At 37.6% G+C, this 6,535-nt stretch overlaps 1 protein-coding gene across 2 annotated transcripts in view; it reads right to left on the reverse strand.

Moving 5' to 3' along the window:
- The window catches only part of mideasb (mitotic deacetylase associated SANT domain protein b), a 39,337-nt gene extending 33,271 nt beyond the window's left edge, over positions 1-6,066 (reverse strand). Inside the window, exon 1 of one of the 2 annotated variants that reach the window (XM_051867639.1) lies at positions 5,913-6,066. The gene's annotated coding sequence lies outside the window, so the exon portion shown is untranslated. Of the gene's footprint in view, positions 1-1,946; positions 2,327-5,912 lie in introns of those variants that run through there. The other variant, XM_051867638.1, reaches the window with a different exon arrangement.
- Between the last annotated feature and the right edge of the window lie 469 nt (positions 6,067-6,535).

The raw sequence follows: 6,535 nt of genomic DNA on the forward strand, positions 1-6,535 counted from the left end.
TGCATGCCTGTAACTCAAGAAGTATTAAAGATATCTTAATATCATTTTAGATTCTGGTTCTTAACAAACTTTCCTTTTGGTATCTCTTCATTTTAAAGGCCCTCGATGGTTCAGTCACAGAGATACTGAGATCTCAATGCGGCTCCATGAGTAAATTGGTAAATTGTACACATTTTCAGTGGTCAAAAACCAAATGTGGGTCACTTTGATACTTTGTTTTAAAGAGGAATATCTGAAGAACAAAGAATGTTGAAACTAGAAATGTATCTCGTGTTTTTCCATCAGCTCAATTGCAATATAACATACCCGAGTGCCATAAATACTCCTTTTACATTTGTCATTTTGACCCCCCTCTACAAAATAGTGGATTTACTCAGTAAATATACATCTGTGACATTTAATATTTTGGCTTTCAACAGAAAAATATTAATGAAATCAAAAATTTGAGCCAGGGATACTCCATAAAAAACAACAATCGTCAATCGATTTGATTTAATGGTGACCGTTGCTGTTGAGAAAAACAACAACAGCACTTAGCATTCTACAGAGTTATGCTAAAAAAAAAAAAAGTATAATTCAGCCATGTTTACATTACATTTTGGCCAAATCATCTAATAAGAAAGTGTATAACACACAATAAAGTCTATAAATATTGCGTACGACTCAAAGCAGTCATTTAAAGCTGCAGTATTTTCAGGGATGGCGAAACGCCATAAAAAAACACCCCTAAACAGCGCGGGGATGTAAACAACAACTGCATCAACCAAACCAACGTCCAGTTAAAGTGTTAAGACCATATTGTAGGTAACACGTTTCAGTAAATTACAATTTCTACTTGATAAACCCAGCGCACGGCGTTCATTTGAAAACTGAATGTCATTACATTAGCAAAACAAGACAGCGACGCACGGTTACAAAAGCCAAGGTTTTAACGGTTGACAAGACAACGCGTTTAATAAGCTTGTAACTTAAAGTACGGTTACCTAATCGTACCTACTTCTTAATTTAAACCGCGAACGAATGCAGAACAGCCTCAAGTGCTGAGGCATGAGCGAATTCATGAGTGGCTGTGGATCAAAACCTAGCGAGCTGCCTAACTAGACAGCACTGTAGGGGGCGTAGACACAGGAGGCGCCTTTAAAAAGTTTATATACTTTTTAAAAAAAAGAACAGAAATCAGTATTCTGTCATCATTTACTCAGCCTCATGTTGTTCCAAAACCTGTAATTCCTGCGTGGAAATGCAGAATGACAGCCTCAGTCCCCATTCACTTTCATTTTGTGAGAAAATACGCGTGAATAGGGACTGAGGCTGTCATTCTGCATAACATCTCGTTTTGTGTTACACAAAAAAGCAAGTCACACGGGTTCGGAACAACACGAGTGTGAGTAAAAACTCTGATTTTGCGCGTGTACCATCCACTTCTTTATAAACGCAACGCTCATGGCGCGACGCAACGCGTTCGAATGGATCCCCAAAAAGCTGTCTGGGTAAATAGCTCAAGGTTTTGATACACAGACACTGTGTTTGCATACTACATGGGTGCCCTTTCTGGACCCCCCTTCCTAGTGAAGCCAGCTCAGCGCTATTTACCAGAAGTCCTTTGTTGCAGAAAAGGGATTATCCAGTCACTAATTCCGTGTCACACTGCAACAAAGTGAGACAACAATACACCCTATGTAGCATGCTTGAGCGGCAAAATAATAAAAGTAGTAAATGACAAGCCCCCCTCCTGTCTGTTCCTAGTTGTCAACTCTGTTGAATGTAATTTGTGAACAAGTTAGTTCTTGCTTTCGGTATTACAAGGTAGTAACAGCCACACGTATCACACGCTCGGATGCGAATAATATTCTGCAACAACTTGCTAATGATTGTCCTGTGCATGGTTTCGAATTGTTAAGCAGGTTTTAAACATGTAATAAGACATTTTAAAAAATAATCCTTACCGTAGCTGCTATTTTCTTCGCTTAAGGTCGCCATAAGAACAATTGCAAGGTCCAATGCAACAGTACAGAAATGACTGCATGCTTATCCACGATTGAGTCATGCAATGCTGACCTCACTCCAGTAATATTCAAGTCAAGAGGTAGATCCTTGTGCAAATGAAACCACCGAGAAATGGAAATGGAGGGCTTCTTTGACAAAATGGCGTGGCGCTTTCCAAAACAATTGCACGCGATTTCGTTATTATTGCACACACATGCGAATCAAATCGCCCGAAAGAGTCTAGTTCACTCGTACATGGGAGTATGGAACAACACATTCTCTTTCAGCTGAAGTCTTGTGATCCCGTACTGTCCTGTTAGCCACACCCACTTCCGCTACCATATAAGGCCTTTCCCCTTCCATGTGGGGCGCTGTAAGTTACAGCAAATGCACAGGCCATGCGGGAAATTCCGTCACTGGGAAACGTTCTTAAGAGCATGGCTTGTACTAAACATCCCCATCCATACCTGAATCGAATAATTGAATTACGATGTGGTCAATGAGTAAAAGACAAGACACACGTGGTTGAAACTAATTGAAAACCAGCAAATGAGAGAAATTTAAGATGTTTATCATAACAAACAAACTGAATGGTTGTCCGGATTGGGTTTACAGAGTGTGTTGCAACACATGAGGTGTGTTGTAACCAACAGTTTAACCAATAAGATATGAGATACAGGGGTGAAATCACTATGACCACCACTCTCCTGAGGTTACTATACTGTAAACATATACAGGATCTATAGGAACAAAAAAATTGAGGAAAATGACTATAATTGTATCATTGTATGCATTGTATTTTGTGATAATGTTAAATGATGGATCAGCAGGTTGAACATCTGCACACGCTTTTCATAAAACAACAACAACATATAAATATGATTTTTGAGCAAACAGGGCGGGTTGTAACACTATCCAGTGTACTTTTACTGAATACAATGATTGTCCCATTTTGTACAATGTATAGACCAACATTTTTGTGAGAGTGACTAAAGCAAACACTATCTTTAATTTTTTTTTTTTTTTAAAGAGTTGTTCTCCCATGTTTATGGAAGCTTGTTTCTCACACTAAATAAAAAAGGTAATTGCAAGTTTGCATCTCACAATACTGACTTTTTTTCCCTCACAATTGCGAGTTTTACCCTCAGTTTCACAGACAATGCTTAAGCTAGTCCCAGACTAAAATGCATGTTTAAGCTCTTTTAACTGAAAGCAACTTGTACTGATAGATCTTAAAATATGTCAGTGTCATTGTTTTGTCTCGAGATGCACACCAGTAATGCTTTTTTCTAAGGAACGTTTATAAAAGTACTTAAATGCCCTAATTGAACTAAGGCCTAATCCTGGCTTAATCTAAGCCCTGTCTGTGAAATCGGGCCATAAAGTCAGAACTGCATAATATAAACTTTCTCACAATTCTGACTTTATAACTCGCAATTCTGACTTTTTATCTTGCAATTCTGACTTTATATCACGCAATTCTGACTTTATATCTCACAATTCTGACTTTATAACTCGCAATTCTGACTTTGTCATGCAATTCTGACTTTATATCTCGCAATTCTGACTTTTTATCTTGCAATTCTGACTTTGTATCTCGCAATTCTGACTTTATATCACGCAATTCTGGCTTTATATCAGACAATTCTGACTTTATATCTCGCAATTCTGACTTTATATCAGACAATTCTGACTTTATATCTCGCAATTCTGACTTTATATCTCGCAATTCTGACTTTATATCTCGCAATTCTGACTTTGTATCTCGCAATTCTGACTTTATATCACGCAATTCTGGCTTTATATCAGACAATTCTGACTTTTTGTCTTGCAATTCTGACTTTATATCAGACAATTCTGACTTTTTGTCTTGCAATTCTGACTTTATAACTCGCAATTCTGACTTTATATCTCACAATTCTGACTTTATATCTCGCAATTCTGACTTTATATCTCACAATTCTGACTTTATATCTCACAATTCTGACTTTGTATCTCGCAATTCTGACTTTATATCACGCAATTCTGGCTTTATATCTCGCAATTCTGACTTTATATCAGACAATTCTGACTTTTTGTCTTGCAATTCTGACTTTATATCAGACAATTCTGACTTTTTGTCTTGCAATTCTGACTTTATAACTCGCAATTCTGACTTTATATCTCACAATTCTGACTTTATATCTCGCAATTCTGACTTTATATCTCACAATTCTGACTTTATATCTCGCAATTCTGACTTTATATCTCACAATTCTGACTTTATAACTCAATTCTGACTTTATATCAGACAATTCTGACTTTTTGTCTTGCAATTCTGACTTTATAACTCGCAATTCTGACTTTATAAATAAACTCGCAATTGCAAGAAAAAAGGTCAGAATTGTGAGGAAAAAAAGTCGCTATAACCTTTTTTTTATTTTTTATTTCATGGCGGAAACAAGCTCCCATATATGTTAGCTCTGCCATTTTGAATAAAAATTATACCTATATTTTGTTACCTACATAAAATAAAACATTTAAAATGAAACTAGAGTTATTATGGGATATGATTATTATTATTTTTTAATTAGATTAGATCAACATCTAAATTCATGCATAACATTTAAAATGTCCGTGTTTTATGACCGTTACAACTTCCTCAACTCACTAGTAACGGCACCCTTTGATCTAGACGCTAAAATTTATACAGTTTAGGGATAAATTGTGGATTTATTAACCACTTTACCATGTAGCAGACAAATAAGATACTATTATATTGCAATATGAGAGACTTGGAGGAAAAAAGCACCGAGTTACAGTTCGGTTTCCCCTACTGAATGTAACGTTACACCAACAGAATTCGCACAGACAGTCCCAATCCATCCTCACTGATTCGATTATCAATATAATATTGTGCACATAATCATATTGGAGTTAGCAGAGTGTCAAGGCGACTGTGGTAAGACAGACTGCCTTTTCAACAGTATGTGTGAAAGTTAGAATCTCTGAACTCTGTAACACCAATCAAAAAATGTCTGCATGCGTGCAGAGGTTCAGCAGCACGGACATGATCAAGCATGTGTTGCCGTGAGTAAGGAGACACCCATAGGCCTCATCGTGTCAGTGTTTGTGGACTCTCTCTCTCTCTCTCTGCTGTGCCTTAAAATAAAGTGCAAATCCATCTCAGACATGCGGGCCAGCCATTCACCGGGTATGGCATGTGCTGAGTGTACCAGCCTCAATAAACAATCCGATGCCTTGAATGCAATTCGGGTGTGTAAAATGTTATTCTCATACATTCTGGAAGTAGATGCATATTACTTATGCAGGCAGACTGCATTCTTCATCGCAAAATGCAGATGGGCGCGTGACTGCATCCCTATTTAATAGCAACAATGCATGCATGCATGATTCCCAGCTCCAAACTGTAAGTACATAAACAATTACAGTTTGTCCTCGAGTCCACTCAGTAAGCGTTGCGATGGCTTAAGCGGGAGGCAGAAACAAGTTTACATGACACAGTTGTTGCAACACCACCAAATGTTGCACAACAGTAACATGATCCATCATAATGCAGGTACAGAACTGACACGCACTGCTGACACCATCACTGATTTAAAGAAAACGCATGCATAAACAGAGAAGTATCGTTGCACATTTGTTGCAACTGTTCTAATGATAAGCACTTTCTGTTGCCGCTCACATGTGTAGTTGCAATGCTCGTGCACAAACGTGTTCATATGAAACAGTTCGCCACTCGTTGCAATGACTGTAAACGCGCATCTAATTGTTTCTGTCAAAAGTACGGAACCACCCAATCGAAATTATTCTCCCGAGCAAGGTCTTCTTTCGACGATGTCCTGCAGAAACTCATCATATGTTTTACGAGTGGAAATACATCAAAACTGAATCTAGTTGGAATGACTTATTGCGCGTTATATTACCTGTAAAAACATCTGCGACGTAGCTCCAGCGATCCAGATCTTTTTCGTGTTGCTTTCTAGAAAAAAAGGGGAAAAAAACTTTAAGCCTTTGCATGTAGCGTCACTTCCTCGTTGGTAACAAGAGCGCCACCCGCTGCAAATTGCACAGTGATGTCATTTTTCTCTTGCACCTTCAACACAGGAGACACCTTTAGTAAATTATGGCAACTGACGATCACATATGAATATTAACATAAATCAATGTAAACTTCTCATCCTAATGTCATGTGTGCTTTAAAACAATTAGTGTAGCAAAATAGACCTTCCTTAAATGATTCCATAAGGAATCGCCTGTTAAAGATTCGCACTAGTGTCAAAAGTAAACACACGCGATGTCCGAATTGTGAACGAACGATTCTTTTGAATCGGATCGTTTTTGAATCTGTTGAACCTGTTCTCGAGTCAGCAACTCCGACTCGTTGAACTGAGAGAAAAGTTCTGAGTCAAAACATGACTGTATTTTAGTACTGTTTAATGTAGATTCAAGTTATACTATATATGGCTCTATGTTTTTGTCAAAGCTGCAACAAACTAACATAAACACATGAAATTACATTAAATATGCTTATTATTGTTAAAAGGCC

Source organism: Ctenopharyngodon idella, chromosome 17 (genome assembly GCF_019924925.1).
Source record: "Ctenopharyngodon idella isolate HZGC_01 chromosome 17, HZGC01, whole genome shotgun sequence".
NCBI classification, from domain to species: Eukaryota; Metazoa; Chordata; class Actinopteri; order Cypriniformes; family Xenocyprididae; genus Ctenopharyngodon; species Ctenopharyngodon idella.